At 39.4% G+C, this 25,997-nt stretch overlaps 1 protein-coding gene across 20 annotated transcripts in view; it reads right to left on the minus strand.

Moving 5' to 3' along the window:
- Positions 1-25,997, minus strand: part of NCOA3 (nuclear receptor coactivator 3) — a 78,700-nt gene that overhangs the window by 23,316 nt on the left and 29,387 nt on the right. For 15 of the 20 annotated variants that reach the window (XM_048963223.1, XM_048963221.1, XM_048963220.1 and 12 more), the window contains one exon: positions 894-969. The gene's annotated coding sequence lies outside the window, so the exon portion shown is untranslated. Of the gene's footprint in view, positions 1-893; positions 989-1,852; positions 1,967-4,892; positions 5,104-25,997 lie in introns of those variants that run through there. The other 5 variants (XM_048963216.1, XM_048963229.1, XM_048963225.1 and 2 more) reach the window with 3 other exon arrangements.

Consider the following 25,997-nt stretch of genomic DNA (forward strand, 5'->3'; position numbering starts at 1 on the left):
AATAAGCCATACCTTGTTCTGTCCAATATGAATTTTTCAAAAGAAATTTGGAAACACAGTCCTGGCTCTCACCAAATAATTTAAAAGACAGGCATTTGTATGAAATGGAATGTTAAAATTGAATGGAAGAAAACACAACCAGAGCACTCCTAAGTTTACACTTAACACAATGTGAGAAAAACCAAGATTTCATCAGCAGTTAAAAGCCTTCAAAGTGAAAGACATTAAATCCATTGCTTGCAGCAGTTCTGAACTACTACATACTGATCCTACATCCAACACTAGAGTGTAACCAGAGGCAGCAACGTCTGGATGAGCTGGTCCTCGCTTCCACGATTATTTGCAAATAACACTGGCAATAGTGTGCAATACTATTAGATTTACCTTTGCAAACAAAGACTTAAATTTTCTGTAATTTTTCTCATACAGCAAAAAGAAACAAGAATAATAAAGGTCTTCTTGATCATCAGTAACTGTGTTTGCCTCTATCAACTTTCTGCTATAATAAATATACGTATTCATGGCATGCAGCACACTTGGAAGCTCTTATGTCTGAGCTGATTTCTTGTTTGAAGAATTCACTAGGGAAAAAGCATGAATTGCCTCTTAGCATTCCCTAGAATAAGCCAATTATGAAGAACTAAATCAAACCAGTCCTTTTCAATGAATCATGAAGATGATCTGAAATTTGTTTTTAATTATATATAATATTTAAATATTAAATATAATAATCTTAGACATAATTCAGATGACTTTTTAAGACACCAATTTTAATAAAATGACTTACTCAGAGGAAAGCCCTAGATATTTAAATGTAATTTGCTGTAAATAAAACTAAAGGCGTTTCATTCAGCAGTTTCCTATTCTCAGTGACAAACACATTTCTTACTTACCTGACCTTAACAAACATTCAAGCACAGGATGCTTTTCATAGGGTCCCCAGAATCAAAAACCATTTTAAGTCACATCCTGAAAAACAAAAAAGGCTCTACATGAAAAAAAAAAAAAGAAAAAAAAAAAGAAATAAAAGAAAAAAAAGCTGCATTCCCATTTTTTCTTTTAATCTAATATTAACAATCTCACCAGAAAATAAAATAAACACTGTTCATTTACTGTAGCATGAAAGAAATTTAAAACTCATTTGTATTAACTGTAAATGTCACCTCTGGTATGTGCCAAACAGCTAACAGTCTGAACTGTAACACCATAGATACCTCCAAGATAGATGTCCTTTCACATAGGAATAGAAAATGTACTTTTTCCTTTAGAGGAAATCTAACGAAAAAGTTGATGTTTGATCTTGGTAACTTAAAAATCTAAGTAAAAAAAAGACTGCAGCCCTGAATTACTTATTTTGTGATGATTGCCATGCAAAAAGCTCAGTGCTCATCCATCCTGTGCCAGCTTGGGCACCCTGTACATAACTGGCACGTGCGAATAACAAACTCCTTTCACAGCTATATACACTTGGTTTTCTGTTACCCTGTTTTCCTATGAAATTCTGGGACTGATTAATCCATATTGCCATGCATTTTATAGAAGGTATGATTAAGTGTACTAATTAGTGAGATTCTGGGTCTCTACAGAGAATTACGGGAACTTAGGAAAAGTTTCAAACAACAGCTGTGTGATTGAATTGATTTACTGAAAATTGCTTAAAGCACTAGGTAAAGCAGAGGCTGTTCAAGCTAATTAGAAAAATAAATTGCTCCTGGGAAATATTTATGAGACATTCACATGTAAGCACACACCATAGGCCCATACCAATCAAGAGTTTCAAAATGGATCCTTCCAGTCAGACTACTTAACAGCTAATCACCAGTAGGCAGGTAAAGGAGTTTTATTCAAGTACCTCATTTCTTAAGAAAGCGAACTGAAGCTTTTCATATCAACTGGTTGCATTCACATTCATCTGCTGCTCTAACCATCCCTCTGACAATGCTGACTGTAGCTTTGTTTGGATGTACTACAATTACCAATGAGGAGGCTGATTAAGAATATGGTCACATAAGAGTAAGTAAGCATCAAGAGTAAGTTGTCTACTCATTAAATACTTCACCAGCACCATTTCAAGCTCTATCAACCTCTGCTAATCACAGAAACCTCAACAAAACCATGCACACAAAAAAGGAAAATCAAACAAAATCCTAAGATGCAGTGTCAGAAACATTTGTTTGGACAAATGAGTGAGAGAAAATTAAATCCTTCAGCTGTTGATTCCCACAAAAATGCTGACCAGTTGTACACCACACCCAGCTACAGCTTGCCATCCAGCTTCACAGGGATGCTATTACACCAGCAAGGGCTACTCACTGATGTTTCTAATGGACTGAGTTTATGGAATTAGAAGAAAACCTCCATCACACTGACAGTGTTGAGTATGATGTGAAGCAGAAGAACAAAGACCTCAAGGATTCTGTATGACTGGAAGTGCAAGGGGAAAGGGGGGAACTCTGAGAAAGCAGTATGCTGAAAACCCCACAAGGACACCTCTCAAGTAAAGATTCACTATATGGATGCAAATATTTGAGGTGCTTTAAAAGAAGATGAAATACAACTTCTCAAAAAGCACTGCGGTAAAGTAACTGAAGGAAGCTTCTGAAGAAGCCTACAGAAGGGCCCTGGAAGGATTTAAGGGCATCTAGAGCAGTATGTGCTCTGGTCACACACTGCAAAGGGCCATCATTTGGGAACTGTCACCTAGCAGGGCAGGTCCCAGCATTCCCAATTCCATTCTGTGGGCCAGCACTGAACTAAAGCTAGTTGAAACACAGAAAAGAAAATCTTACCTTAGTGTAAACAAAATTTACAACAAATTTTGCCATAGATCAAAAGTAAATCTCAGACCACAAGTTACTACCATTACAGAGAAAACAGGATATTAAAATACTGTAAGTCATTACATTATCATCTACAAGACTTAAATGTAAAAACTTAAAAATTTTGAAATTTAAAACACATTCTTCTTTTTCAACAATACATCTCCTGCTCATGAAAGCCCAAACTCTTAACACAGTGCAGCTGACTATTCAACACTTCTGTACTTCAAACCTGCTGCTTTTGAGTACAGAGATTACAGACAATTTTCTAACATTTTAAGTAAAGAACATTTTATTTCAACAGGGTTGTCTGTTCTGCTTCAACCAAACTAGCACAGCTTACTGGAAGCAGAGCAATGCAGCAGGTGAATGCCAGTCTGGGTTGCTCTGCTGAGCGTGGCACTGGGGCTCAGCAGAACACTTCCCACCAGCTCTGCCCATACCAGTACCACTGCCAACACGTGAGCGCACCATTTCCTGTCTATAAGCTGTTCAACTAAAAAGTGAGGCTGTTCAAACAAAAACATCCTTCAGTGTATTTCAATGTCAACAAGCTCAACATGCTGACCTTTGGCTCATTTCCCCACTTGCAGGATGAACTCCAGAGATACTCAGCTTACCCATGCAGAGATGGGGCACACAGCACAGCCCAGCTATCAAATGTAAGTGTACAAGAGGTCAATCCAATTTTTAAAACACATCACAGGAAGATCACATCAGACTTTGGATGGAATGAGTAGACAATAAGCTGTGTTACTGTACGTGGCACAGAAGTAACAATATGACATATTCAGAGCTGAATGTGCTAGACACAGCAAACACATTGGCTACCTTTAGAAAGAGGATTTAAAGAGGATTATGTCTTCCACCCTCCTTAAATGTTTCAGCGAATACACATATGCTTGTTTTAAAAGGAAATCAAACATACTACACTTGAAATTACAGTACATTAAAAAAACATCTTTTTAAATCTCATGGGGGGAAAATGAAGCAGACTGAAAAAATGCAGTGGAACCTTAACAACTTAGCTATGTGAATCTGACAGCACAGTAACAAACCACAGGAACAGATAATGAGACTGAAGTATGCAGAGTTAACAGAGGTTGTGCTGGTGTACTGCAACTATTTCATACTATTCTCCTGTCTATTCAGACTAAAGCAGCTGTGCTTACTTTATGAAGTAAAAAGCAAATCATGTTTTTAATTGTATTAATACATCATTGTCCCAATCTAGCACTTCCAGCAGAACAATAACCAACAATAAAATACTATTCCCAATCACACGCATTTCACAATTGTCCACTTTCCCTCTCCCCCACCTTCTCAGCTTCTATTTTCTCAATAATAACTGACTCAGACCCAGACTTAATGAACCAGTGTTGTCAGTTAAAAAAAAAATCAAAAGGTGCTACCTATAACCTGGCAATCAGTGAAGCACACTTTGCTGCAACACATTAAATAACCTTAACTCAGCACCCATCCTTGCTATACTATATGCTCCATCTTCGGGAGCCTATAATTTTTCAGGCCTTGTCAGGTTTCATTTACCAATTTCCCTTCTGTGTTTAGTTAGCACTGTGCACTTGCTGCTATTTTTCAGACATGACAATTAACTCGAGCCATGTTCACTTTGCATATATTAAAATGACAGGGCATTTTCAGTTAAAGGATGGTCAGAGGTGGAACGAACACACTCATAGTACTTCTCCTGTTCCTTTGATAAATAATGCTTGTTCTCTATTTTTGGAATGTCATTACTGGTTAATTTGTTTCCTATAGGTCCTTGTTTGCTTGCCACTGTAATAGTTACAATACCCTGTTACAATAAAAAGAAAAAAGGAAGAAGTGGCTCCAGTGAACTCACTATCATAAAAAAGGCTAGTCTGTCTTTATGCCTTGACCACATGCTGCAGAATACTCGTAAAAACTTCTCACCTGTCAGCTTCTGCACAAAACACTGCAGTAAAGAGGTTAATGTGTCTCAGTGCAAGTCCAAAGACACGTGAGCTATGCTCTACAGTCAGAATAAATGCTGCCCTCATAACCCAGCTATGAGCTTGCTAGTGAACTTACTTGGCCAGCTGTGTTTGTCAGGTCACAGTTCTTGTAAGATGCAGTCACACCACCTACTTGCACAACACCAGCAACTAGAGTTGGTATGCTTCAGCAATGGGCCAAGAGATACCGGAGGCGGCCTTAATCCTGACTAATTTCCAAGCCACTGTACTGGAGGTGGTAACGTGGGCTTCTGGTATAGCTGCTGGCATCAGTCAAGATCATCATCCTAGAACATATTTAGAACGTTTTTAATGTAGGTAACCAACTTGTAACTGGAAGGGATCTGGGATCTTGGAACATTTACATCTTGTGAGATTACAGAACTAGATAATGGTCACAGCAGTAAAGAGTCAGAACAGCTTACTTCCACAAAGCTATCCGGAACTGAATCTACACAGGACAGAAAGTTCATTATTTTCCTTCATCCCCTACAGCTTAATAGGTCAAAAATATTTAAGTCCACATTAGAGAAAGAATTTTAATGAATATTTTTTCTCTTTGCCCAGTTCAGAGTAAATCCTAAAAAGTTCCGAATTCAGCCACTTCTTTAGTATTTCAGCTTCATATGCACGCTTATTTTGTTACTGTATCATAACTGGAAACAAGATCTTAAGCTGAAAAAACCCTTGAAATTCTCAAGAGACAAAGCTGTTCAGAGCAGCCATAGGCCTCACGGGTAATGGGGGTGGGGGAACTGATGTTAATTTCAGGCTTTTGTTCTCTTTGTGCCTGTGTGCTCCTGTGCATGCGAGTGCACATGAATATTCTTTCTTAATATATGAACCACCTCTCTCTTATTCAAACATCTAAACAACCACATCATTTTAAAAATGCAAAACATTTTTATAATATCTTTCTCATTATTTTAATATGCACTGATACATCCTTCTGATTACTATATAGAACTGTAAGATGAAACACATAAACACTGAATAAAATCCTTAAAGCACACCTTGGGTTTACTAGGAAAAATGTAATGCATTTGATCTCAATTTCTTTCTATGCATCCAAGCACAATGTTTGCACATCTCTCAGAACTCAATGGTAAGGACTACCTAGAAGCAAAACCTAGTTTGCAAAGTCCTGTCAGTGTTTTTGCTCTTATTCTGGAAACAATTTCAAGTCACATACAACAATCCAATTTCATTTATCCATGCAACCCATACCTTTGGTAAGTATACCTAGAAGCACCAAATGCTTACTATCACTGTATTAATTAAACAGCTCCTGTAAGGCAATTGGGTGACAAAGGCATTTTCTTTCACAAGCTGGTAAAGACACAAGACTCCTTGCCTTAATTTAACAATGATTAGGAATTAGTTTTCCCTTGAACAGGGAAACTATTTCACCAGAGCTAGAACTCAATCTGCAACAGTTACCATTTTCTGGGAGCTATGCACTACTCTGACATTTCAGAAACAGAATGTACTTTTGATATTCTGATGAAAGCAGGAAATGCAATCAAGTGCATGGATTTTGTTTCACTAAATACACGTGATTTTTTCCCAAGACATCAACAAGTCCATTCCCTTTCTTGAAGTTCCAAATCAGTCATCAGCAAGTGCATTCTCCTTTCTGGGATGCTGGGTTCAAATACATTTTTATTTATTACATGCAAGCAATGGTTCTGTTATGCCATTCTAATCCACAAGCATCTCAAGGAAGAAGAGACTGTATTCTGGATTTCTGGAGACAAGTTGCAAATAAACTAGCATCACAGTATTACAGCTAGCACCTGACTTGTCAGTCAAACTGACCAAGTGAGACTTCCTACCGTCAGCACAGAGACCTCCAAAGTGAAAACTCTTACACAGTTTCAGGAATCTTTTATTTCAGTATCTAAAAAACAAACAAACAAAAAAAAACCAACAGCATTTTGCTGTTTGGTTTGCCAAGAAAGATGTTGATATTAGGAGCAGAGCTCTGCATCTGCACACAGTAATGGAGAGAACAAGCCTTGCCAGGGTGCTCTAGCTCCACAGGAGAGCAACTGAAATACAAACCACCCAAAAATGCTCACAGGAATTTCTTTCTCTGTTCCTGAACACTGAAAGCCAGTTCCACAAAACACACTTCGCACTACCAAGCCCCCAGCACTGGACAGGAGCATTAATTATCCTCTTAAGAAAAGCAGGTCATAAATCGTGTGGCCTGCTGTCATGAATTACCAGCCAGCTGCAATACCCACCACCTCCAAGGGCACAGATATCCAACAGCAGCATTCTGCTGTTAGCAAACAACAAAACAACGGCAACGAGAAGCAGCTTCTGTAACTTCGCTAGCATGTTCCTATTTGATCAGAGGATCCTGTAAAACAACTAGAAATTATGATGTATTCATGGAATCTTTATCTTTTATGCTTTTAAGTCTAAAAGTAGGGCTAGATAGCGCACAAAAGCAGGCTACAGAAGTGATGAAGACTGTGGCAAAAGTACGTTTCAAACACAGTGCTACCTTTAAATGGAAGGTCAAGTAACCAGCCATAAAGGGAAGCTGCTATGGGAGAGTCCAGAGATGTAATACAGAACAAAACATTTTCCCTTTTGCTTTTTCTACACATGAAGGGTGTACCTGAGAACCATGCAAAAAAGGAATTTGCTTACGGAAAAGTAATTCTGAATAAATAGAAGACCTCTGCTACTGCCTGCTCAATTCAACCATCTGAGTGTAAGAGTGAACAATAGGCCCAGGAGCAAGCCCACATTACTTTCCATTACACCTCAGGGAAAGGAGCCAAGAGGTCTAACACACACGTGGGGTTCCCAGGTGCTTCAAAGAAAGCTACACCCATGCTTGGACCTTAAATTTGCTGGCCTGACAGACTGGGAATCTGGTATCAAGGATACTCAAGGAGCTTCTCTCAAAGCAGAAAAACAAAGATAGACATTCATTTTGAAATGAAACTATATACAATTATTTAATTAAAATTTGTTGTTGTTAATAATATCAGCTGTGTTAACAATACAGATGAACACACCTCGTTTTAATCCCCAGAGAGAAATCATAAATATAGGTTTAAAGCTCTTCCAATTGCACACATACTTCATACTAAAACTGTGCATTAATTTGATGATTGTGTTGATATGATGATGTAAGATTGCAAAACGGTATTTGTTGGATGAAATTCCTTTTGCCAGGTTTTGCCATGAATTTACTGTATATACAAATAACATACTCAGCTAAATCGTCCTCCCACTCAAGCAGAATGAAGATATTCGTGACCTAAATTTCTTTTTGTACAGCCTATGCCAATTTGCCTGAGAAAGGAATCAAAAGAGGAGCGGTCATTAGAGCTGCAAGAGAGAAAAGAGCTCAGAAGAGCACCCACATCTGTGACATCTCAGCGTGAATGGAGACAATAGGCTCCTTCTGGGGCTGTAACCTGGGGTGTGGGGGATGAAGGGCAGCAGGCTGCGTTTGTCTGTGATCTGGAGATGTGAAGAATCCACTAGAAGGCAGTTGGGAAGCATTACGCGCCAAAAATAAAGTGATCTTATTTCTTGCTTTTTAGTTTAGTTGTGTTTTGTTTTTTAACTGAATTTAGTTCTTTAAAAAAATAGTCATGAAACAGACTCAAGGACAGTGAAACAGGAAAAGAACACGCCACTCTTCTCATAAAAAGTCACCAGGTAGGGGTGATGGACACATCGTATAAAAGCAACAAAACACAAGGCTGTATCCATAGAACAAATAAAGCCTAGCATTTGTAAGGACCTCAGGAAGATTACTGCCTGGCCATCATAAAAACTGGACAGAACCACACAGAAATACCAAGGAAAAAACAGCACAAAACAAAAATAATCGAATTCTTACTAGAACTCGCCAGATGTTCATAAATTAAAAGCAGAAGACTTTGTAAATTTAATTCCAGATTTGAAATAGTTTTTAGGGAATCTTTGTAGGCTCATCAAGAGTGCTCCTTAAAATTGAATTATCAGATCTGAATAGAGCTACTGTAAGTACACAAAGGCCTTTCACATTTTAAGCTTCAATTCTGTTATGACTTTTCCATGAGGCTCACCAACTGACCCACTAAAAATACTCAATATTACAATCGCTGCAAATCCCCAGCTATGTAGAATTTACAGCTTTAAGTAATGAGTTGTGCCATGTGAAATGAACGAGGATTTGATTTTCAACACTGTGTAAAATCCTGCCAGAACATTTCTTCACATTAAACAAAAGCACAGAGACCCCAGGAAACCTGTATCATAAATTTCTATCATATTACAATACTGTATTTACTTCTTCACTATATCACATCATCTGTAGCTCCAGTTCAAACTATTAAAGCCAAATACTTTAAATAGGCTAAAGGGGGAAAAAATAAAAAGGAAAAGGAAGTTGGCACATTAATCAGTTAATGCTTGTGGACACAAATTCTCAAAGCTGGTATCACCTTCCTCTGAAATCAGTTGTGTTTAACAAACACTATGCAGCTTAGCAGCAGCGTGGAAGGTTAATTTACACATCTCCTGTGATACGTGGGGACATCACTGCACACCTCAGCCCTCAAGATGGAAAGCGATTACCCTGTCACCCTATGACTGCATTATGATGACAACAGCGAGACGGGGAGTGAGACAAAAATGATGCTGGCTCTCAAACGAATCCTGGCTAACAGCCGCTACAGCTACACAGCTTTTGCAGCAGAGAGCAGAACAACAAAATACCCCCCCCATATGGCTCTGTAAGAAAGTTAAGGGGGCTGCTGCAGGGGGAAGGTCAGCATTAGCAAGCAGGAAGCATGTCCACCTCAAAGGAACCAAAATGCCCGTAAAATATGGTATATGAAACACAAACAGGAAATGCTGGGCTAAAAAAAGAACATGAAGAGGGCCTTGCACCAAACTCCAATAGTAAAAAGATGTTGTAGCACGTCAGAAACAGGAAGTGAGCTCAGCAGACCTCTCCATGGCAGAGGCATAAAGCAGGCACCTGGGGGGGGTAAAGCCACAGCCCAGAGAATTGTTGCACTGCACCCACCACTGGATGTGAGGGAGATTCCCACAGCCAGCGCGCTCCTGGCAGCACCTGGTTGGAGGAGCAAGATGTTCGACACTGTAATGAATAGGAAAGTTCTAAAGCAAACAGACACACATGGTGTCAACCAGCCAGCAGGACACCCGCCAGCTGAGAAAGGGCTCACATGTGGATGCGCTGAGCTGCCAGACAAACTGCACAATGTGCCAGTGGAAATCACTGCTGCGCACAGGGCTAGCAGGTGACCGGTGTGACTCCTACAACAAAAGGAATCAGCATGGATACTTCAGAGCTGTGGATCAGTGAATTTGATGCTCATCCCTTGACTGACTTCCACCCATAGTAAAATGCTCCTGGAGAATAAAACGACCGAGCACACCCACAAACAAAAGCAGTAGAAAAGCAGCCCACTTGGCATGAGCTCTGAAAAGGGAAGCCTTGTTTTGAGAATCACAGAATCACTGTGAGCTGTATGATCCCCAGATTGATCTTCCTAATATTTCTTGTCATTTGGCATTTGGTAAAACTGCTGAAAAGAAAATGATTATATTTGAGTTGTTTTTGTGCAGTGGCAAAAACGTATTTACCCAAATAGCCCATTTTACTCAGGAAAGTGGTGCAGAAGCTCCTTTGCCAGTTAGAAAGGTGATTTTATGAAGAGGTTTGTTGATAGAGCTTCACTGGGAAGCCTCCCTGGTAAGAGATTAAGCCTACAAAAACTGCTAGGACAAACACAGTGTTTCTTCCATTCTGAACATCTAATACTTTCTGAAAGTCAAAGATCTGAGCATTTATCAGCCAGAGGTCAATGAGAGAGGAGAAAAACAGTTCAGTGAAACCTTGAAATCTCCAGGTCAGTTTTCTGGTGTACTTGCTGGTTGTAGGATTTTTTGGTTGGGTGGATGGGTGGCTCTTTTTGTGTTGGTTTGCTTTTAATTTCCCCTTTACAAGTATTCACAGTTCTCTCTGTATTTAAAAAAACAAAAAAACAAAAATAAAAACCAAGAAACAACATGTGACTTCTTTGCTTTTCCATTTACTTCAGTCAAACTTTTATGTAAACTGTTGACATTTTCAAATTTCCTATTACAGTGTTGAGGGAATGGAAACCCTTTTTCCTTCTAAATGGAAAGTGCTTTGCTAGTTGTGCTGCTGTCACAGTTGGGATTTGAAGAGAAGTAACAAATGTAATAAGATCTGGAAAAAAAGAGACAATACCACAGCCTGCAAACAGACATACAAACGTGAAGAAATTTAACAATTGCTTTCCTTCATATATTAACTGAGAAGTATTTCAGCATGGAAAATATTAAGAAATACAACATTAGCCGTAACTTTCAATTGTCAACATTTCTTTCTGGAAAAAAATAATGCCAATTATTTAAATCATGGGCAAACAAAAGTAAATAATGGACAAGAAAAAATGCACTTCAGAGGAACAAACGAAGGGTTTGATCATCAGTGCATCATGAGAAACTATGCACAGAAAGGATCTGTTGGACTCAAAACTACAGGCTGACTTACATGCTAAGACTTACTGGCATTATTATACAAATAAAACACCATGCCTACATTACAGCTACCTCCAGAGTAAGTAATTGGACATAAAACACCTAACATTATATGAATTATTTGGAGGAAAAGTTCAGCATGAAATCCACGTTCATTATAATGACAAAGGTAACGTGGAAACATTTTGCCATTTAGGTGAACACAAACACTGCAACAACAGGCATAACCTTCATTAGCTAGGGAAATACACTGTGCTGTAAGGCATCAGAAATGACCCACATGCTGGCAAGTTCCTGCCATTGCTGGACACGTTCTAAAAGATCTCATACATATCTACGGAATATTGGAATTGCAATAGTCTAAGGTAACCAAGTAAGCCATGAGAGAACAAGCTGCAAATATGGTAGCTATACTGCTGTGTACTTTCAAAACTTCCACTCTATTGTACAAGTTTTGCACACAATAACTGCAGCAATATTCCAGCGCAAAAATGGATCTCATTACAGAATACTAATTTTGCTATGCTCCCTATAATTGCTCTTTGAAATCAGTGAAGAGCACTGATAAAAACAAAGCTGCTCATCCATTCTTTTTACTACAAAATGCTTTCTAAAACAAAGGATCTACATGTACCTTTAGCCACTCCTATCAGTTGCAGTTTTATGTAATGATACATAAAGCTATTTCCTGAGGATAATTTAAAAAAAAAAAAATCAATCAACAAAATTTATTCAGAAATATGCCTCCTTACCATCATGTGCACCTTACTATCCATTCAAGTGTGTATAGAATTAAGTATGCCAAAATCTAAGTCAGAAAGAGTCTCTCTTCTGAGAACATCACACTTTTGCAAAGCACTTAACTGCTGTTGACCACGGAACATACACACATACGTGGCACCACTAATTTAGCAGCAGAACTGCACAAAAAACCCAGATTGAGAGGAAATAGCAACTATTCAAGCCCCTCAACACTGAACAGGAGCACCACTCACTAACACTTTCTTCTTGCTGTTCTAAGGGCAGTGTCACACCACTCTCAGTACCAAAGCACTCACAGTACCCTCCTCCTTGCCTCCTCCCGCAGTCCCACCTCGGCAGCTGGTGTTACAGCTGTGAAACAAAGAACCTCTCCCACAGAGAGAAAGGACAGGCACTGACTACTGATACTGCAAAAGGAAGAGATCCTTGTGGCACAGCATTGTCAGAGCTTTTGTTACCAATTGATAACATTTAGACACGTGTATCAGCCAGGAGGCTTTCTTCTATCTCAGCAGTAGTGTGAAGCTAAAAAATCCAAGGCTGTCTCTGTGGACGAAAAGACACAGGAAAATACATATCTTGTCTATTGTCAAGAGAAGATTTCATGCCGTTGAAAACTAGGACAGATGCTAATGAGTCATTAACAATACTGGAGGAAAAAAATCAATATTACTTGTTTAAATGTCCTCAAATTCTACTTTTTTATAATGATTTCGTAGTGATTTATGAAACAAATGAAAAGTCCATTGTTTTGAATTGTACAGTTACATTAACAGAAGAAATAACAGTGAAATCAGGAGATCACTGTAAGACTATACAGGAAACTTACAAAAGGAGAAACAGCAATATAAAATTACAAGTATTCTTCTCAACCATACCCAGCCATCCCATCTTTAGGAGTCACCGACAGCTGAGTTACCTGGTGTCAGAGCAACACGACTCATTCAGCAATACACTGAGTTACTGAAGTAACAGGAGTGTAAAAACAGCCCAAACTATTTAGACTTGCAGAAAATTTGCTAAATACGAAAATAATTATTTCTTTCAGGCAACCCTCTAAGAGGATTATTAGGCAAGAGCAATTACATGCTCAGTTTTGAACATTTCAAGACAACCACGTCATTCTTTACGACATCTGAAGCAAGTAGAACAAGTTTTTTGTTATTTGGCTAAGGTGCACAAACTGTTTAAACACTTAAAAAGAGATCAAAATGGCTACCAAACACTTTGTTCATCACTGAACACAGAACGCTTTTTTAAAGTTCCTAAAGAGAAGTTTTTCAGTCTAATGAGAAATAGCATTTTTAGTGTATTTAATTGCATGACTCCTAGCAAATGCGTTCATCTGAAATAATGCAGTGCATTGAAGGTAGATTCTCTTCCGGTCTGAAGTTTATTAATGCAGCTAATAAGGACAGTGTATTTTTACGTTTTATTTAAGCATTAACATTTCATGTTACTGTTTTACTTCACAGTGCCAGTTGACAAAACGTTAACACTGACTAAATTTGATGTATGAAAAATCATTATGAGTTTACAGTCTGGATTCTCATTTTAATGAGAGTTAACATCTTTAGAACAAAATGTTCAAAGCTGCAAGACATATGCTGAACATGTGTATACATGTAAAGCTTTGAAAGCTGCTTAAAAATGTGAGAACGAGTAAAGCTCGTGTTACCCTTGATAAATGTCAGCTGTCAGGCAATACAGCCCAATACACACTGTACTTTCCACAACCTAGAGCCCAGAAAAATGCAATTTTTACCTCGCTCACTGGATACATTATACATTTAGCCAAGGTCAAAAGTTTAGTGTTTTCAAATTTTAACTTCCAAAGCAGTGCACTGTTACACAGGCAGTACCATCACACTGAAATTAATGGAGTACCCTGTAATATACACATCCTACCCAAGGGGACACCATTCAGCATCAAACCTAGTCAGAAAGAATTTGGAAAAGAGCTGTTCTTACTGTCATTTTCAGTTGTGCTGCTTTTTTTCATGTAGTCAAATTTTACAAATTACACAGAAACGCAACAATCTTCTCTCCTGTACTGATGAGTACGAGACTGACATACAAAATTAGAGAAAATTGCTGTTAGCTGTGTGTTGTTCAATACTGCACTCAGAAATGTCGAAAGCAAACTAACCTTAAAAACCAAAACTTGCTGCTGTTTAATTGGTTAAATTTCAGTGAAGGACTCATTCAGTACCATGAATGTGAACATTTCCTGCTGTAGTAAATCACTCACTGCAGAATTCTAAAAGTATCTTGCAGAATTAGTCCAGGTACAAAGAACTGAGCAGATGTGGAACACTAGCTGTATTGTACAGAGTGGGCTGGGGATCAGATTGTCAGAACTTTCCATTAAGAAATAATACTTTCTAATGTGATAAAACTAGGCCAAGCAGCTCCAGCTTGGGAAAGTGCAGTCCACTTAAAAGCTGTCCGTTCGCCAGCTCCTCCATTTGAAACTAGATATAATTTATACTTTTGTGTATATGAGAAGTTATTACTGCACTATCATCATTAAGTCAAACAGTAAACGTCCTGTGATTACCATGTTAACAAGCAGGTTTCTTCCTCTGCAGCTGAGTCTGAAGCACTCTGACAGTGAACTTTTATTACAAGCATTAGCCACCTTTCCTGAGCAAGTTAAAAGCTCGGTGTGCTGAAAGATCACAAAACACTCGTGTCATGTCAGTCAGTGCTCCTGCTTCTCTCTGCTGCAAAAGTATCGTGATCTATTCACAGTTCATATATTTCCACCGGGATTTTCAAAAGCATTCAGCGCTGGTGTAAGTTTGTTTTTGTTAATTCAACAAGAATTCTACCATCAGCTTCAGTGGAATTACTAAAGCTGAAAGTAGTATTGCTTTCCAAGCTTTTTTCTTCAGCAACAAGTTCTTATTAAGCTAAAATGGAAAGAAACAGTAAATGCGCCTAAATGAGTCAAAAGATTCAGAAGACCTAACTTTTATTTACAACTGATTATTTGCCAGTCTATTTAGAAACACTGGTGCACACTGGACACAGAGCCAAGAAAACCAGATCAAAGTACCCTTGCTTGCTCAACAAACAATTTAAGCATCTTCTACTATTATGATCTAGATTAAAGCTGGTGTCTCAGTTGGAATAACGTCTATCTAAAATAATTGCCCAGTCTCCTTCATGTTTTCTGACGCCTAATATAATTGCATCTTTCCTACAACATTTTAGAAAGCTACAGAAAACTGTCCAGTACTTACAGTTAGAGCAAGTGATCCAAATGATCTTCCACTAACCATAGTCAACAACAGTGCTGCAAAAGCATTACAATTGCAGAAAATAATGGCATCTCAAGTGCTACGCTTACTGTCTGTAAACAGTACCTGCAGCAACGTAAACACAAAAGCAACATCCCTCAGCTAAGGTAATACTCACCTGAGCAAACTGTCAAGTTTCAGTAAAATAGGAAACTTCAAATCTTTTGCAGCAGGGAAGTAAGACAAAGTCTCCTCACACATTACTTAACAGCATAGAGACATGTTTGTAAATATAACCCATATTTGCATAACGATCAAACAAAACAGCAAAGGAGAGGTTATAATGAATGACAAAAACTGCCCAATGAAGTACTACAGTGTACCTGCTACTGACCAGGAGAAACGTCCTGTGAAGAAGAAAGCAGTTCCTTGGGGTCACTCTCAGCTGGTCAAGGCTGAAGTTTTAAAGTGTTACAGAAGTCATACAATTCCGCACTGAGAAATTCCAACAATTGTCCTTGGTCTTTAAATGATATTTTCTAATTTTCCTTTTGTCTTCACAGCTGTTAGGAAGACTGCTAGGTGATTTCACTCATTCCTCAGTGGGACAGCTTCAGCGCTCTTAAAACCAAAGTGAAGTTTAGACTGGATGAGAGGTAAACTTCATCCGTCATGAAAGAGTTAAATTCACTCCACTGTCTGTGATGAGGAAAGAGCCAGAACTCTGCAACTTTGGAATAAACACCAAACAAGTATTTTTACTGCTTTAGAAAACCCACATCTTTTCCAGCTCTAAATGCTCTTTACAATTCTAGGTCTTTGAAAACTCTGAACGATGAGCAGGGATTTCTTATTTCTGTCTTTGGGCATGTGAAGACTCTGCCCTGCTATTCTGCATACCCAGCAACCTCTGACAAACTAGCCATTATTAGCCATTATTAGCCATTATTAGCCACTAAAACGTCACACATCACAGCACAGCATTTTAAACAAAATGGAACTGATCCCTTAAAACACTATTCTGCAAACTGCAGTGGTTCAAGACTGACAAATAACTGTCATAAAGAACAAGCAGGGCAGAACTTCTTCAGCTTCTCATCAGAGATTGTAAGACACTACTAAAATACTGTTAGTTCTGCTAGTTCATAGGACAGAAAAAAGAAAATATCTTCAAAAGCATCTCTAAAAAGGCTGGGATTTTTTTTATGGCTGCACTTCAAAGACACTGAATTAAGTGTCTGAAAGCAAAGACCAGTTTTGATTTTACAGCCAAGCAAGCCAACATTTTCCTAAATTGTGAGCCAACGAAGGACTTGCAGCCTTCAAAGTTTCTGAGAGGCTACCCTGAAACTTTATGAAACCTTCAAGTGAAGAACGCCATGCATGCATGAATGGTAGACTACTTAACATAGTTCCATTAAACAGTATTAATCTTGCTCTGACAGACAGGAAAAGCAAGCTATGAAGAGAATTACGACTATAACTTGCTATACTTTACAAATATCAGAAATGTCTTCTGTACACCTAAAGAGACATAATTAACATTTATATTATATTCTTGTGAAATAGCAGGAAAGGAAAAGAGGAATGCTATTTCCTTCATGTCACGACAGTTTTTACAGCTGTAGTGCGTTCAGTATCAGTATTTTTGATAAAAACAAATCACTGGATGAAATTCTATGCGAGAAGCTGGAAAAGGATAAAGTTATTAACACATTTGCTATTAGTTACTTAATAGAATTAAATAAAACAAATCTAAAACTAATGTTATGGGAAATGCCACTAACTATAGGAGTATTTTTTTTTAATATAAACTTCAGACATAGAACAATTAAAACAAGTACAGTGACCATCAGAGCTTGCAATTCCCCTTCCTCCTTCATTTGCATATCCAGGATAATTCACTTCTACCCTCTCAATTCAGAATTATATTAAACAGGCATTGAATAAGGAGCATAATTATTTCTCCTACTGGAAGACACAAGAAGTTCCTCCTGTAAATAAAACAAATTCATTTCTGCAATCTTCCACATTCAGCACACGTGGTCCTTTTTTCCTCCCTAGGAAAGGCAAAGCTTAGCCCTGGAAAAAAATTAGATAGGAATTGCTTACTTTGCAATTCACTGTCACAGTGCAACCTTGAATTTTATTATGAAAGAATGTTTACATTTCTGTGTTTCCCCACTGGACATGAGGATGAATTTAAGCAGTAGCTCCCAAGCAAAAAACACCCATTCACTGCCTTCAAAGCATCATTACCAAAATATGACAATAGCACGTGGAGCCAACTAGACAAAAGACAAATCATTTTTGCTGGCATAACATTTTTGTTCTGAATCCATTTGTACTCCCCCGATCCCTGACTTAGCAGAACACTCCCTCTTTATGCTCTGAGAACAAAAACTGATGATTGTAAGGATTACAGTAATATTATTAAGGGTTATTGTACTGAGTTTTTAATTTAATTAATCTTGAAGAAATCTGTGCATTTCTATTTCTGATTGGAGAGAGTGAACAATGGGCAACGTGCAGTGATATATCACGAAGAAATCTCAATACAACAAATCGTAAAGTTGGCCTCTTTTATTGTCTTAGCCATCCAGATACAGACATCAATAGACTACTGGAAGAAATACCACACACCGCAAATGGGTGAATTCAGCAGTAAAGCACTTCAGCCAGCTGTCTGCTTTCCTTCCTTCATCTGTCCGGGATGCAGTCTATTATTTAAATTCCATTTAGTTTGAGAAACAATCATGCAGATCATACTGATTATCATCCTAAAAGACAAGCACTGTTTGCTTAATAAACATCAGAATGAAAGTTTAGAGAAATCAGATCTAACGATGACTCAGGGTAGATAAGAAGAGCTTCTCAGGACACACAAAGGGAAGAAGAATGTGAATGACAGAGAGGGCTCTGCATTAACATGTGGAATTTCTTTGAACAATCCTCTCCAGTCCAACCCCCATGCTCAAGACCCCAAGAACAGCCAACTCAGAAACCTATTTTAAACCAGGCTGGGAATAAAGCTGACTCCTCTAAGAAGACTGCAGAACAAGTATTCCAGTCTGCTCCCTCAGCAGAAATCAGTAAGCCAAGAGACTAGCTACTGCCCTTGCTGTCCGAGACTACTTCAACCTACAACAGAAGCTACTAGGGCACATCAACCCACAGACAAACAGGAGTGACAGCTATATAGATAATGCAACCCACAGAGATTATAAAAACATAAAGCCTTTTCAACTATAGCAACTAATCGCTGTACTGCATTTTTCAGGAAAGTGTGGTAAGCTACACCAGAACTCACAGCAGGAGGTCTGCTTCGCCAACAGTGAGAAGTGGAGTGATATCTGAAAAACACCATCATTTCTGCATATTCTTTTGTAAATCAAAAGAAAAAGAAGTACTTCTTAGACACTGACTCCTTAATTTCGTGCCAGAGAAACAAGATTGTGGGTGTCTACACACACATGCTTTCAGTAACCAATATGTCTGCAGCTTAAGTTTTTTTGTACCTCTTCGCTTTACTGATGGCATGCGAGAGAGAATTAAAAAAAAAAGATGCTGGCAGAGAAGGTGAGAGAATGAATATGCTGATTTTATTTATTGCCCAAGGGGGTTCTGGATGCCCCATCCCTGCAGGCATTCAAGGTCAGGCTGGATGTGGCTCTGGGCAGCCTGGTCTGGTGGTTGGTGGCCCTGCACATAGCAGGGGGTTGGAACTGGATGAGCATTGTGGTCCTTTTCAACCCAGGCCACTCTGTGATTCTACGATAAGAAGTTGATACTATCAATGCACTCCAAGGAGAAAGAAAAACTGGACTTGAAAGTCAATTTAAAGTGCTTTGAGGACCACTAGACCTAATTACTGTATATCTTAAAAAAGGAATCCTTCCATATGTAACACATCTCTTCCAAGAGGGATTCATATTCCAGAAACTCAAACTATTATTGTTGCAGAAGATCAAGAGTTCACTCATCACTGGAGATCTGCAGCAAGGATGCCAACAACACTGCCTACACGTACTTTCTGAGGAAGAGCTAGGGAAAAAAATGCTTACTGCATCCCATGAGGCAAATCTTGAACAATAGATATTAAGTTTTACCACCAACCAAAATGGAAATACAAGCAGAGAAGACAGAGATACAACAACACTTTAAAAACAAAGTTCCAAATTCCTACTTGGAAGTTCTGTTGCTTTTCAGTATAACTTATGCCAGCACTAGGAGTTTGGGGCAGGTCTGGGTGGAAGTGCCAAGTTCTAGCACAACATCCCCAAGTCCAGCTCACCATGCCACCCCATGACCAAACCTGGGAAACTTGAGGAGATGAACAAGTGGAAATTTCAAGTCAGATGCAGAAGTATTCACATCAAGTTCCGGAATATAAAATAATTTTTCTATTTGAAGAGGTGCTCTAGAATCTCTATAAATCATCTTCTCTTCCTCCATTAAAACAAGACAACAGGAACCGGTTAATCTAGATAACAAAGGACAGATGAAAACACCTTGAGGTGGTCTGCTCCTCAAATCTTGCATTCACAGTTTGGAAATGTTGAAAAAATTAAAAGGCAACTCCAAAGCCATTAGAAATTCACTTCTGAGAAACCAGAGAGTGTAACCAACCTCAAAATCCACCCTGGATAAACACACAGAACATAATAACATAGAACTCAGCATTTTCAGTTTGAGAGTACACGGTCACTGCTTTCAGGTTACAAAATGCATGGACAATACTTCCAGCATCCCTCTTCCTGGCCGTTCTTATTAGAAGTAAGAGTTACATAAGTGATTTGCTTATATTCAGCGCTTACCTACCACTAATAAACTTCAAAAGTCACATATCAGCCTATTAATGCTTTCCTCAAAAGAAGATATTTGGAAGTTACAGTATTCACAAATCAGGTGAGACTTGTTTCTTTAATTTGAGGTGGTTGTGTTTTTTTCCCTGTAGCAATGTTTTTAGAGATCCCTTGTTTCTAATACTAGAAGGCACGTGCACCCAACGCTACCACAATACAGTAATGCAACTGTTCAAGAGAAACCTTTCAGATAGGAACACTTAAAAAAAATGACACTTCAAACATAGAGTTCACAAGTGTTTCTGAGCTCCTGACAGTTGTTACTCACTCATTTTTCTTTTAGAAGAGCATTTATTCCATTTTGCTGTGATACGTGATATGATTTGCAGCTTCAGTGCAGCTCCATTGTGAAGGCAGATGAACTGCCATGAAACAGACAATGAGAAGCAGACAAGATGCACACAGACACAGCAAGGGCAGAACAAAGAATCACAGGGAGTGGGAGAAAATAAACCTTATAATAGCTGCTGCTTGGGAACACTAGCTGGAACAAACAGGGAGGCCACCAACTATCATTACAAGCGCATGTTTCTTTTGCTGCTGCAAGGAGAACTGCACACAAGAGGGGGCAGGGGATCTGCTATTAATCATATTATATTCATTGTTCCCTCGCTGCTGCTGGCAGTGCTTCGGGAGACTCCCTCAATTCCCAGATAAAACCATAGCAAGAACAACAGCACTCAGAAGCTCACATCAAACCATACCTCTCTTGTCCTACTATGCTAACGCTGCCCTAAACTAAACACTTCTTCACCACCTAACTATTCAGTGTACTGAGTTAAAATAAATACATACATCCAGATCTCAGCAATCGAGGACACCCCCCCTCAGCCCTAATTTCTCATTAGAGAGATGAACACATGCATAAATCTGGTGATAGCATTCGCAGGAGCAAGCCATCATAGCAGTGAAGACATCAACCTGAAGTGGCTAGGAATCAAGTTTCTTTGTTGAGAAGGAATTCTGAATGTTATCTCTAGGTTAGGTGCCGAGTGACTCCTTGATTAAGCAGCACTCAGCATTCAGCAAGTTGAACGTTCAGGCAAGAACAGCAGGCCGGTACCTGCGCAGGGAGCGGGGGAGGGAGAAAACGGCAGCTGATGTAGGAAAGTAACCGAGTCAGCTTTTCTTTTGTCAGGGAGAAGACAGACATGTTGAAGGGGAAAGAAATGTGGATTAACTAAATCTCGTATTCATACTTCATTGCAAACGTAATGCTGCTCTAATTTGTCTGGTTTGGCAAAGCTACAGATGGAAGGTGAATTTATTTGACCACAGATATGTGATATTTTTTGGTGACAAAACCTACATAGCATGAAAGTGACACGCTCTAATTAGGTCCAGAACTTGTTAGTCACTCTGCCCAAATAAAAACATGCAACGCCGCTACCCTCGGGCCTCTGACACGTTGGCAGTGATGCTGAGCAGGCACCGCTTGTTTCCCAGGCTGAAAAATACCCATTATTTTGTTCAAAGACGACACAGAAAAAGAGAAAAGCAGGTATTTAGGTAAATGGGCGTTTAACACATCAACTTGTGAACTAAGGAGACATTTTTACATTACATTTCAGTAAGAAACCACTTCATTTTTAGTAAATAAATTAAAAGCACGTTTATTAAGCAGCAGAGCTCCCTGCAGCAAGCATGCCACCGTGCCTGGTGACTCAGCCTCCCTTCCCTCACTTCTAGCTAACTGCGATAGCATCGATTCGAATTTTTTTTTTTTTTTTTTCTTTCAAACCACACAAAAACTACCCTGGAAGCTCGGCCGCCGATGGGGCGCTGGAGCAGCTGGCAGCAAGAGCCTGGCTCCCCGCTCCCGGGACACGCAGGCGACTTGCTCGCGCTTGTTCTCCCCCTCCCTCGGCGAGGCTGCATGCGGCACGGCACGATCACAGCGAATAAATACAGGAAAAAGGGGGGAAAAAAGCCCTCCGCTCTTGGCAAGGGGAAGGCGTTCCACAAGAACTGCTACAGGGTCAAAAGTTTACCGTGGTTTCAATTTCACCTTTCCGCAGCCAATGGCAGCGGCTGCTGACAGAACCGCGGGCGGCAGCGCGGCCCTCCGCTCCTTAACCCCTTACGGCCCGGAACGCCGCTCCACGTCCGAGCAGGGAACGCGCGGAGCTCCCCGGCAGCCTCCTGCGGGCTGAGCCTCCCTTAGTACGGAGATAAACGGGTACAGGAGCCGTGCGGACGCGGTCCGCCGGCGAGGCAGAATTCAGGAGCTGTACAAGTAGGTACCCAGCTCCCCGTTCTGTTGCGAACCAGGTCGGTAATTCGAAGGTGCAGCAGTGGCACAGGGCAGCGCGAAACCGAGCGAGTGACAGCAGCACGACTGTGCCGGCAAACAGGAAGGTGTGACCTTGATAAAGGGGAGCGCGGAACCGCCGGGAAGCACTCCAGCCGCACAGCCCAGATCGGGGCTGCTTCACCCCCAGCTCCGCCGCGCTCCGCACGGCCGCTCGTCCAGCGAGAAGTCGCCGCTGCTCCAGAGTGACTTCTCTCTACAAGTCGCCCTCCGGGTAACCACAAGAGAGCACGGTGCAGGGGCGGATCCTTCTCACGTCTCCAGCCTTGCACACCAAGATGCTTACAAACGAACGCTAGAGCCTATTCTTGGAAGTAAATAAGGGAACCTTCTGCAGTTAATGTAGCATCCCATTGAACGTGAACCCGAGTCCTGCTTATGTGTAACATCGTTTTGCTGCCCAGAATAAGTTTTAGTGACTATTAAAATAAGAAGTTGTGATATGACTCAGCGTGAATACAAACTCCTGTCCTACAGCACCTACACCATTTAGATATGTCAGTTCTCACTCATAAGCAAGTGCCTAGAGCTCTCGTTTTGGCTGGATGGAGTTAATTGTTGAAGTTGTTGAGGGTTAACTCACACCTAGCCCCAGAAGCAGAAATGAATCTGAATTGTCCAGATGGGAGGCAGTTTATATGTTTCCTTGTTTTGCGGGTAAAAAGACTATAAGCATCCTAGCCTCCAATCACTTTAGGATTAGGGAGCTAGAGAAGAATGTAGGGCAGCCTTTTTGTTTCACCGTCTGCACCCAATCTGTGTCAGTGCTTCTAGTTTGTCAGAATTCTTCTAATCAGAATTTCAGGCTTCAATTTTCAATGGATTGAAAGAATATCCTTACTAGCAATGCAGCTTTGTCACAGGAACTACTGGCTCAGTGCATTGGTTTGTGATGGGATATCAAAAAAAATCTGAGATCAGTTTTAATCTCTTGGCGATTGATGAAAACACTGAAGATGGCAAATATTGAACAGCATGGGAATAGCAATCTACAATTGTATTTTGCAGTCCACTTCAACTTGGAAAGTCAGCATCAGCTACACTTAAGCAAAGAGCAACAGATGTATCACCCCTTCGCCTTGCATACTATGGGAAAGGGCTAAAAGCATTCCAAAGGGAGATACAGATGAAGAGTTCTCAGTCCAGAGCATTAATAGAAAATAACAAAAGCATGCAAAACATGCCGTAAAATCTGTTAAGGTTGAGTAACCTAAGACTACATTCAAAAAATTCAGAAAGGGGTAGGGTTACGTAGAGATCTAAGTAAATGATTGGCAACTCTGACTTGATAGCAACTAAAATGTTAAGTCAATGGCAGATGTTTGCAAGGAAGACAAGGAGGAATTAAGTTACCCAAAGCAAACAGCTAACAGTGAGGCCAGAAGACACATGAGAACATGTTAGCATACACAGATTCTCAATGCTGAAGACAGATTAACAAAAATCAGAATACAATATGAAGAGGTAAAATGAGTAAATAATCCACCAGCATACAGAAGAGGTTTATGCTGAAAATAGCCGATAAGACAGAACTCAAGTTTTTCAAACACTAAAATCAGATAGTAGATTGTTCAAGATAATGCTCATGACAACCAGGGGGAGGAAGAAAAAAACAAACAGTAGTCAGGGGCAGCTGTTACTAATTGTCCAGAAAGCTGCAGTTTGAAAACTGGTAAATGATCTTACTCATGAACCTTCAGACTTTCACAGCACTTCATAATGACAAAGGATATTCTGGTCTCAGCCCCCTGCATAGGTTCCAAAGAAGGATAAAGGCATAACAGACACTCCTACAAACAGTCTTCCATTTTAACATGCACAATAGTTTTGGGTGTGTGAAAGAAATCGCACACTCTTCAAAGCTGTGTCAGGAATACAACAGGATTTCTTGAACAGGCACAGATTCTTAATCTATGCAAATAGGCACAACAGCTCGAGGCAGCAACCGCGAGGTTGTTTGAGAGCTGCTAACAAAAGATACAGTAAGTGATTAGAATGCATCAAGTCAGAAAGTTAAATGCATCATGAGAATCTTAGCTGATTAAGATCATGCCCTACTACAGACCTTTTCTACGCTAATTCAAAAAAGACAAGAGACCAATGAAAAATAGCTATCAAATAGCACTATTTTCATAGCTTATCTGGGCTAAAATACAGTTTTGCCAAGAGCAATTTAAGACTTATTACATATATAAAAAGGTATTTTCCTCTCAGTAAAAACAGGAGTATATTTTGTTATTTTAGTTTCTTTAAATATCAAGTATTTTCGGGAAAGTCATTTAAATTGAGGTATCAGAAATAAGCTCCCTTTTTATAAGATGGCCTCATTTTTAAAGAAAATGGATGCTATAAAATTTTACATCAAGTCAGCATGTTACCAAGAAGCTTTTCTGTGTGTTCTGAATTTGATTAATACAAGCCAAGGTCACTTCCTGAAAGATGCCTACCACTGCAGCTGCAAGCAAACTAGACTCCTCTGAGCTTGAGAGCTGGGGGATGGGAAGATGCTGGCAATTTCTGACACAGTCTCCAAAAATACATTAATTACAAAACTTGAGTAATATTTAGAAATGTTTACTAGATCTCCACATAAGCAATCAGTTAACTAAAGCCATGTATAATCATGTTTTCAAGCAAAAAGATACAAAATGATGCACCAGCATGCCTGTAATTATGAACAATTCTGAGGACCCTTTACTAAACTTTACACATAATTGCCATTAATATCTATTTTTTTAAAATTCCATACATTTCATTATACAGCTGATGAAGCTAATAAGAGATTGCCCTTGAATTAACAGCATGTCTCAATCCTACTGAGACTCTGAGGCTCCACCCAGTCCACACCGTATTATTCTGACTCCATTTAGGAAAAGCACATTTGAGAAAAGCATGCAAGCTTTTCCTGTAAGTCAGCAGCATTTGCTTGTTTCTAGCTTCTGAGGACTATACCTGCTGTTCATAAACTCAATTAGAAATTAGCTGTGTTCACCTATAATATTGAAGGTATTTAAGAAGTTATTTTAAAACTATGCCACAATTGCATTATGCACAAAGGCAAACAGATGTAATTTCTTCAACTTCCAGACACAAAGCAAACAGCTCATGAAAATAAGACCTGCACCAAAAGTGTGTGTTATTTTTGCTTTTTGTGCATGAATTTTACAATCGCTGTTAGCAAACAGAGGGTGAGGGAGAGAAAGAATTGCTGGTAAATGTTTAAAACCACACACCAACAGACATTCTCCACAAGGGCATTTAGGAAATGGGCCCCACTGACTGTATTTACGAACATGCACAACTTAACATGCTTTATGATTAAAACAGTCTTGATATACTCAGCATTGCAACTGAAGTTTCATACTAGGCTAAAATTAGGAGGATCTGCTGAATGGAAGCTAATTTCAACAAACTGATGTAGTAGAAAGAATGAACATTGTTGG

The sequence above is a fragment of the Lagopus muta genome, chromosome 16 (assembly GCF_023343835.1).
Source record: "Lagopus muta isolate bLagMut1 chromosome 16, bLagMut1 primary, whole genome shotgun sequence".
Taxonomy (NCBI): Eukaryota; Metazoa; Chordata; class Aves; order Galliformes; family Phasianidae; genus Lagopus; species Lagopus muta.